The 9742-nt window shown below is 39.1% G+C and overlaps 1 pseudogene; it reads left to right on the forward strand.

Moving 5' to 3' along the window:
- The first annotated feature begins 2061 nt into the window (after positions 1-2061).
- LOC137752162 (SIN3-HDAC complex-associated factor-like) lies at positions 2062-6426 on the forward strand (annotated as a pseudogene).
- The last annotated feature ends 3316 nt before the right edge of the window (positions 6427-9742 follow it).

The raw sequence follows: 9742 nt of genomic DNA on the forward strand, positions 1-9742 counted from the left end.
AGATAAAGTTCTAGGCAGATCAGGAATCACTCTAATCTCTTTCACTTTGACATGTCAGAGATGTTCCCATAAACAGTTCCAGAATAAACAGTAAAGCAACTTCTGTATAACCCAAGAGGAGAAGAAACCATGGCACATTTCCAGTAGTTCCAGACTGTGTAGAGGAGAGGAGATTGACTTTAGATTAGAAATGCTTTTATGTAACTTTGAGCGCTGATTGAACTTGTTATTTCTGGACTCCAAGAAATGTCTTTATATCAGGGCAGTGTTTTTATTATTGAATTTGTATAATATGTCCCAGAGCCTCAAAAAATAAACGGAGGCATTATCAATGTAAATAAATAGATAGCCTTAAGCGGTGATGCTTTGGGAAAGGATACCCAACGCAGATGTAGATTTGCTGGAAGGAAAGTAGGGTGCGTATCAGTGTCAGTTATCCCCAAGTCAACTTGCTGCTGTGGCAGAAGAGTATGCTGTCAAGGATTGTCTAATAAATAATTGTCTTCACTGAGGAAGGCGAATTCCCAGGTTCTCATCTTAACATCTAGTTTCCAATGAGAGGTAAGGACACCAAATGATTTGGCAAAAGCAAATAAACAGATTGCTTACTAACAGAGGGAGAAGACCAGCTTGCATCCAAAGGGGACAATGTAGTAGATGTGCTATAGGAAAAAAGCCTTCCTCTGGCTGGGGGTTGGTGCACAAACATTGGATCGTTGCCGGAACTGGCAGCAGAGGGTGTTGTGTCCTCTGCCAACACGTGTCCTGTTCCTTTGATAATGGTGTCCAGAATTCTTGATGAATAGTTGGGTAAATTTCCTAGGTTTCTGGGTGGAGACTCATATCAATAGAACAGTGACACCCTTGAAAGATAATACTGGCTTTAGTTAACAGAGGTGTCAGTGACAGCTTGTTACATAATCTTACATTTTAAAAAAATGAGCCAGATCAAATACCACAAAACTATATTTGTCATACCAGATAATGATTTTTTTTAAAAAAAAATTAAACTCTCCTTAAAATTATAGCAATTCAATATGTGAAATGGGTTTGAACCAGGTAGTTATACTAAGCTAGCCCTGGTTTTAAACCTGCCAGACTGTCTTCAGTTGTGTCACTGGGCCTGATACACAAACACAGAGTAAAATTCTAAAACACTTTTGGTAATGGAAGAGGTGGGGATCTCAGAATCAAACACCAATATCATGTTGAATGGTTAGTAATACCTATTCTGACTCAATACAACAAAATGAAAAGGAGGATTGTTTTCAGTTAAATTAGTTGAGTTAAACTTATATATCTCCAATCATCTGAGTAATTTGGAACGGAACTTCCACTTGCAGCATGTACTGATCATGGGCCACAATGTCTGACGTGCAACTTGTACACGTAACATAAAAATTTAAATCCGTTTCATTTTTCAGCTTCTCTTATTGGGGTGAGGGGCTAGTCAGTTTGGGTTACCCCACTTTTCCAGGGTCGTATCTATGTTCCAGGGACTTTAGAGGGGTACAAGACTGGCCTCTGCTAAGATATCCATCAGCGCATCTGGGCCTCAGTCATTGGCCCACGTGGTAGCCGCTGAGGCGTCTCTTGTTCCCATGCTCAAGTCTCCTTCAGAAGTGGCATTCTCTATGCTTCTTCCAAGCCGGGCCAAGGGAACCACACTTTCTGCTGCTTCTGTGCTGAGGCATAGGAATTGTCATTTCCTTATGGTCCCATCTGCCTACACCAAACACACAGCCATCCCCTATCTTCCTGAGACCCAACCTCAGAGGCAGGGAATGGAGGTGGAGGAAGTACATGTCTTTCTGGGACCCCAAGGTTATCTCTGTTCATCTTGCTTCCTCCCATCCATCCTGTCTCCTTTCTCATCCAAATGAATCATTTTCTGTAGCAGGGGAGAGATCAACTGTCTTATAATATTCCTCACATTTGTTTTGTCCTTGCACAGAGTCCTGACTGTTGCTCAAGCACTGGGTTTCTCAACTGGTGCACTATTGACTTTGGGGGCTGGATATTTTGTTGGGGGGTATGGAGAGCTGTCCTGTTCGCTGTAGGATGTTCAGTGGCATCCCTGGCCTCTACTCACGAGATGCCAGTAGCACCCACAATTGTGGAAACTGAGAATTATCTCCAGACCTTGCCAAAATGGCCCTGGTGCATTTGCCCTTTATGGAGAACTACTGCCTTAGGGGCATAGACTTTTGGAAACAAAAGCCATTAAGATTCCCTGGAGACGATCCACATCGAAGAGGAGTGCTGGCAAAAGGGGCACCCAAAGGAGATGTGGGAAATTGGGAATTCGTATTTTAAATTTTTTGTATATGCTCTACTGGACATGCAGGAAAAGGAGACAGGAAAGTTAGGATAGCTACACACAAACACTTCCATACTGAACATAGATACTTAAATGTTAGAAGAGTTTCATCTTTGTATTTTTTATGAAGTAATTGTTTTCTCCTTATCAGCACTGCTCTCATTTTCTAAAGGAAACTTAATATCATTGATGCGAACTGATACAAATAAAATAGATTTCAGAAGCATGGACATTAAAGTTGCACATGATTGGTTGTTCAAAATTTTTATTCTTCTAAAATTTATAAATTTCTTCTAATAAAGGTTAATAAACAGAATGTTATATAGAACATCATCACAGCACTGTCTTAAATAGAAAAAAATTCCACTAAATATAGACATATATTTATTTGTAAAATAAAAAATAAATATATATTTATATATTTATTTACTATTTACATAAAGACATGTATGTAGAGCATTAACTATGCTTCACCTCTTGAGAAAGACCTAAAGCAAAAGTACTAAATTGTAAAGAATTCGATTTCTAAGATACTTTAAATTTCTGAACTTAAGGGAAAGCAAGTCACTTACCTTGTATTTCCCCATGACTGATCTATGATGGGCCAAATAGAAATGTCAAAGGCTGTTGACAGAACAAGAATAATGAGCATACATTTATGGCTTTTGTCAATAGCCCCAGAGATCAATTGCCCCATTGACCAAGGCCAAGTATTTCTTCCAAAGGGTGAATCTTGATGCAGTTCATATCCAGGTGTTGCATTGGCCTTTTTGACACCCTTTCTGTCACCTTTCCACAGGCAAAGGAAATTTGAAAACCGACCAAAATCAACAAGCTTGCTTTCTTCCAGGCAGTGTTTAGTAAGCAATGGATTGATAGATGTTTTCATTCTTGTGGTCAGTGAAGGGTTTGGGAAACGGTGGGGCAGTTACTTAGGATGTTTGCACTGAACACTTAGACCCTCTCCCCCTAATAGTTTGATCATAAGGAAAGAACATAAACCATTTAATGTGGAGCAAACTTCTTCCATTTGAGGGTGACAGTCTCTAAATCGGCCACGTCTTTCATGTTGTGCTTAGGCTGGGAAGATTTCAAGTGCACTGGCATATAGTTATCCTAATGTGACGATTGTTTTCTTTGAAATTATTTTCCTCAAACACAGTACTGAAATCTGAGCTCCAAAGATGAAAATTGGAACCACAAGCTCTTCTGTGTATAATACTCGGTTCTCTAACACCAACTAAATTGTTTTATGTATTTTCAGGTTTTATTTTATTAAATTCTTAAAAATCTATATTCTTAAAAATTCTTAAAATCCATACTCATTTTTTCTCATAAATAAATATGAAAATATTTATATAATTGAAAATTAACTGAATTAAATGTTAGGAAATGCATACAAGAGAAAATGTCTCTCATCAGCAAACATGAAAAAGATTCAGTTCATTAGTAAACAATGAAATGCAAATAAAAACAAAACAAGACATAATTTTTTCCTGTCAAACTGGCAGAGATAAAAAATTTCAGAGTGCTCAATACTGGACATAGAGTATTGCTAGTGAGAAAGAGAAAAAAGGTGTTATAGCCTCTTTGGGAAATAATTTGACAACATGTAGAAAGGGTCTTTTAAATGTCCAAGGCTGAGACAAGTAATCCTAAACCTGGGAATCTATCCAAAAAAAAATCATCTTAAAAAAAAAAAAAAAAATCATCTTAAATACAGAGAGAGTTTTATGTACAAATGTACTCATTGTAGTACTATTTACAATAGCGAAAAAAGGGGGGGGGGGACAAAGTGTTTGACAATAAAGGAAATTTAAATAAATTGTGATACTTTATGAATGTGTATTTAGACATTAAATATGCTAATGAAATATTTGAATAATGGTAAACATTCGTTATAATATTTAGAAAAAGAAACACTGTAAAAATTACGTGTCAATTTTGTACCAAAATTATGTAAAAGTGATGCTTAGAAAAAAGACTAAAATACAGCCAGATAGTAAAACTTGTATTTGTAAGGTGAGAATATGGGTAAACATTTTAAAATTTTAGTTTTAAATTTTCCAAAAATTTTCCAAAAATGCTGTATTCATCTTTTTATTCTTTTATACTTGGAATAAAATAAATTTTATTTTCAAAAATGTATATATATTTTAAAACTTAAAATTACTCTGCAATACTAATCTTCACACACATAGTTCGTGAACTATGTTTTTCTTCCAAATGAAAACCTATAGAATCAAAACATTAGAAAATGACTCTAACCTCATACCCTAGTCCCCCTTTTTTCAGTTGGTCCAGCTTCAGCTGTCTTTGGTAAAATTGATTATCCTTTTTGAAATATTGATAAACGTAGGTCTCACAGCTTGTTCCAATTCTTATGTATTATTAGTCAGTTTTATTTCCAGGACATCATGTATCCAATTTCTCTGTTAGAGTTGCATGCTATTCTCTAAAACTACCAAAAAAACTAATTTTTGGTTATGGCTTGTCTTTCTTTCCTTATTTGCTTCCTAGTAGAATACCTATGTTGTAGCTTGAATTTTAAGACGCTCCCATTCCTTTGTTTGGTAAACAAAAAAGAATCATCACACCTGTAGGCCTTCCTTCTTTGCCCTTCTAATGTTATAAGTATACTGGGTGGTCGGCATGAGGGGTAACAGAGCTGGTGTTACACTAGCTATCTTCAGCCATCAATTATCACAAGATTCCTGGACTATACTACGGAAAAATTTCTAGGTCTTACAGGGTGTGTGTGTGTGTGTGTGTGTGTGTGTGTGTGTGTGTGTGTGTGTATGATGGGATATCAAAGGAGAAGTGGAAAATACAAAAAACCAAAAAAATAGTTTAACTTCAAGAATCTTAAATAGTATTTCAGTGGTTTTCTATGTGTGGTTCTGAACCAATAGCCTAACTTGTTAAGAATGAAATTCTCAGGCACCTCTGTGGACCTACTTGGATCGGAAGCTGGGCTTTTGTTTAGACCCTCCCGGTGATGCACACTCAAATCTGAGAACCGCAGCTTAAGAAGAGGGCCAGGCGCAGGGCAGGGAGGCGGCGGCTCGGGACGCCCTTCCCTCCGGCCACCCCGCCCCGGCCCGCCCCGGCGGGCAGCTCTCCGCCGGAACTCTCCCTCCCACCCCAGATGCTGCGTTTACCCCCCGAGCCGCCGGGAGCTGTTCTCTTTGCTGCCTGGGTGCCTCTGTCTCGGTCGTCGCGTGCCCAGGGGTCCATCCAGTGGCATTTTGAGTTTTGAAAGGTATTTTTGATTATAAGAAACACTTTACTACCCAGAAGGAATCTAGAAAGTGGAATTGGGGAAGTTATTACATTGGAGGGACTATTGGTGTCCTTCAAAGCATACTAAGACTATTGCCCAGAAGAAATGATGTTTGGTTTTCGCAAGCCAAAGGTGTAGGGAAGTATAGAGGGCTGCTATACTTGCAGAGCTAAATCCTCCAGTTCTCGATTCGCTGACAGTTAACGCTATGAAAAGGACTTACAGAGCTGTTTTGGGTTACATGAGACTCGTTCAGGAGACATCTGTAATGCCGGTGTCCTGCTTGTGAAAAGATGGAAGAAATTGCCAGCTGGATCAAAAAAAAAAAACTGGAATCATGTGGTAGATGCAAGGGCAGGACCCAGTCTAAAGACTACACGGAAACCAAAGAAAGTGAAAACTCTATCTGGAAACAAGATAAAAAGCAACCAGATCAGTAAACTGCAGAAGGAATTTAAGTGTCACCATTCTGATGTTCACAGTACCACCTTAGGTGCCTCTCCAGCTCAATCTCCTTGTCATAGTGACCAGGCAGATGACGGCTCAGATACAGAGATGGCTTCTGGCTCTAACAGAACGCCAGTGTTTTCCTTTTTACATCTCACATACTAGAAAAGACAGAAAATACACTGTGGCACTATCTATAAAGGCCGTTTTGGGGAAGTCCTTGTTGACATACATCTATTCAAGCCTTGCTGCAGCAATAAGAAAGCAGCTGCTGGGAAAGCCGGTGGAGCAGCGGCCAGAGCCTCTGCCCATCTCCACTCAGGAGTGGTGACTGAGGTTTATGTAGAAGGGGAACAAAAAACGATTTAAATTTTGGAAAACAAAGCAACAAAATGACCCTCCTATTTTTTAACTTGGATACCTACTATTCTGCCAAAGGAAGATTCCTAGAGTAGTTTTGAGTGTGTTGTTTTCCCTCCACTTCCACAAACTCTGAAGCCAGTATCTAGCTTACTAAAAGAAAAAACGAAGTGTACATAATATTTAAGATGCTGAGTTACTTCATAGGAAAACTGAATGCTGCTGTAAGGTGCTCTTTAAGTCTTTTTTTTAAATCCCCTTCTAATGAATGAAATTAGGGGAATTTCAGGGGACAGAGATGAGATTTGTTGTATGACAAATGTATGTAGCTTTAGTCTTTCTATATTGAGAAGCAGTGGTTGGGACATTTTTTAAGATGGCTGGCTACACTTGTTTTCCTTCTTTATAATAAATTTGTCATAACTCAGTAAACACAGACTTGCCCCTAGAGATAGTTGTTAACAACTTTGAAATATTAAGGTGTTGCCAAGGTTCTGATGATTCAGACCTGTACTACTGTTAAGTTTTATTTGGGACAACATGAGGGCTATAGCCCGAGAGACGGCATTTCAGATAGCTCTCAGAAACTGCTCCAAAGAAGAAGGGGGGAAGGTTCGTATATATGTGATGCTGAAGGGGGAGTACATGCAATCAAACACACATTTTTTGCAGAAGGTCTCTGCTAGTCACAAGGAGCAGTCGTCACCATGAAGGAGTTTAGCGCTTTTCTAGATATGAGGAGATGCAAGAATTGGGCTCATAAAATCATGTCCTGAAAATATCTATCTGAAGACCTGTTCTGCCAGTTTTTTCCAGAACGGAGTGCCTCATGTCTGGTCTCCACCCTGAACTCCTTTCAGGGGGCGTTGAAGGTCAGCAGCTGCAGTGGCTCATAATTTAAACCTTGTAGAGGTAGATGGCAAGTGCCAATGGCAAGTGCCAAGTTGTGGGTGACACAACCTTCTAACATGTTCTCTAATTCTATAGCAGTGCTTCTCAAACTTTTCTGTGCATCCCTTGTAAGCTTCTTTTTTTTAATAGTTTTTTTTTAAATTTATTTATTTAATTATTTTTGGCTGCGTTGAGTCTTCCATGCTGCGCGCGGGCTTTCTCTAGTTGCAGCGAGAGGGGGCTACTCTTCATTGTGGTGTGCAGGCTTCTCATTGCGGTGGCTTCTCTTGCTGCAGAGCACGGGCTCTAGGCGCACGGGCTTCAGTAGTTGTGGCATGCAGGCTCAGTAGTTGTGGCTCGCAGGTTCTAGAGCACAGGCTCAGTAGTTGTGGTACACAGGCTTAGTTGCTCCGCAGTATGTGGGATCTTCCTGGACCAGGGCTCGAACCCACGTCCCCTGCATTGGCAGGCGGATTCCTAACCACTGCGCCACCAGGGAAGTCCATCCTTGTAAGCTTTTTAAAACACAGACTGCTGGGCCCATGGCCATCCATTCTGCTTCAGCAGGCCCTGAATAGGTTGGAGAAGTTGCGTTTCTAACAAGCTCACGGGGGTTGCTAATGCTGCAGTTCTGAAGACAACACTTTGAGATCCTTCATTTGCTCAATTGTTCTGTGATTTACCTTTAATTTTTATGTGTGAGGCTGTCACTATTGATGTTCTAGACACCAACAACCATTTTCCCTTAATAAGAGATCCTAATTGTATCGAGGGACCACGAAAGCCTCTTGCTTCAGGAAAACCTGCCTTCAATTCCAGTCCTAGGATGAGAATTTTAATAAGTTTAAGATAATTTAGTTAATAGTTGAAATGCATAATAATCCCATTCCCCTGTGAATGACTTAGTATAAGACATGAATAAAGTCAGCGGAGGCTTCTGAGGAAGATTTCTTTTCTCTCAGAAAGATACATCTGGAAGAGATGAACCCTTTTTCTGGATCTGGAATGATAGGGTATGCTAGTAATAGTGCTACGTCTAGCTCTGCACCATCAAGAGAGCTTGAGAACAGTAGAATACAAAAAGAAAAACAATTAGATCCCTAAAATAATGATGAGTCTTCAAATGAACCAACCTAGAACTACCCTGCCCTAAGCCTTCTTATTATGTGGGATTTCTGTTTCTTGCAGCTAAAAGCATATTAATTGATATGATCGATCTATCTATCATCTATTTATCTATCCTTGACTTTTCTTTATAGGTTATATTTGCTTCATAAATGTGCGATGATCAGGAAAGATAGTAACAGCACTGTTAGAATTCAGCTACATTACTTGGAAGGTTAGTGTATCTCCCATCAAGATCATATCAAGAAGCAATCATATTTTCTTTACCATACAGAGGTTTGGAAAGAATAGAATATAAGAAAATTAAGTCTTATGGGTGTGAAAGAGGAGAACAAAAATTTCAGAATCTACTCAAGAGGTCAAGCCTGAAAAAAGACACCAGAATGGGGACACTGGATTCCTGTTCCATAGCAGGAAGGAACTGAAAGTCTCTTTTTCAAAATATCCTTTCTGGCTTCCCTTCATGCACTCACACCTCAGTAATTCATTCTCCAGCATGAATTCAGTGTGATAAAAAACATCTGATTGTGTCATTCTCACTAAAACCCTTTAAAGACTTCCCATTTTTCTTTATTTTTTTTCTTTCTTTTAAATTTTACTGTGGTAAGAACATTTAACATGAGATTTACTCTTACCAGATTTTTAAGTGTACAGCATGGTGTTGTTAGTTACAGGCACAATGCTGTACAGTAGATCTCTAAGCTTTACTCATCTTGCATAACTGAGCTTTATACCTATTGAACGACAACTTCCCTTTTCTCCTCTCCCTACCCCTTGGCAACCACCATTCTGCTCTCTACTCCTGTATGTTTGACTGTCTTAGATTCCTCATATAAGTGGAATCATACAGTGTTTGTCCTTCTGTGACAGGCTTATGTCACTTAGCATAATGTCATCAAGATTTGTCCAAGTTGCCACATATTACAAGACTTCCTTTTATAAGGCTGAATAATATTCCACTGTATGTACATACCACATTTTCTTTATCCATTCATCTGTAGTTGGACATTTAGGTTGTTTCTACATCTTGACTACCGTGAATAGTGCTGCAATGAATGTGAGAGTGCTAATATCTCCTGGAGATCCTAATTTCATTTCTTTTGGATTAATGCCCAGAAGTGGGATTGCTGGATCATATGGTAATTCTATTTTTAATTTTTTGAGGAACCTCAATTCTGTTTTGCATAGTGGCTGCTCTATTTTGCATTCCCACCAGCAGAGTACAGGCGTTCCAATTTCTCCACATCCTCACCGTCACTTGTCTTTTTTTTTTTTTCATAATGGCCACCCTAACGTGTGAAATAATACCTCACTGT

The sequence above is a fragment of the Eschrichtius robustus genome, chromosome 18, assembly GCF_028021215.1.
Source record: "Eschrichtius robustus isolate mEscRob2 chromosome 18, mEscRob2.pri, whole genome shotgun sequence".
NCBI classification, from domain to species: domain Eukaryota; kingdom Metazoa; phylum Chordata; class Mammalia; order Artiodactyla; family Eschrichtiidae; genus Eschrichtius; species Eschrichtius robustus.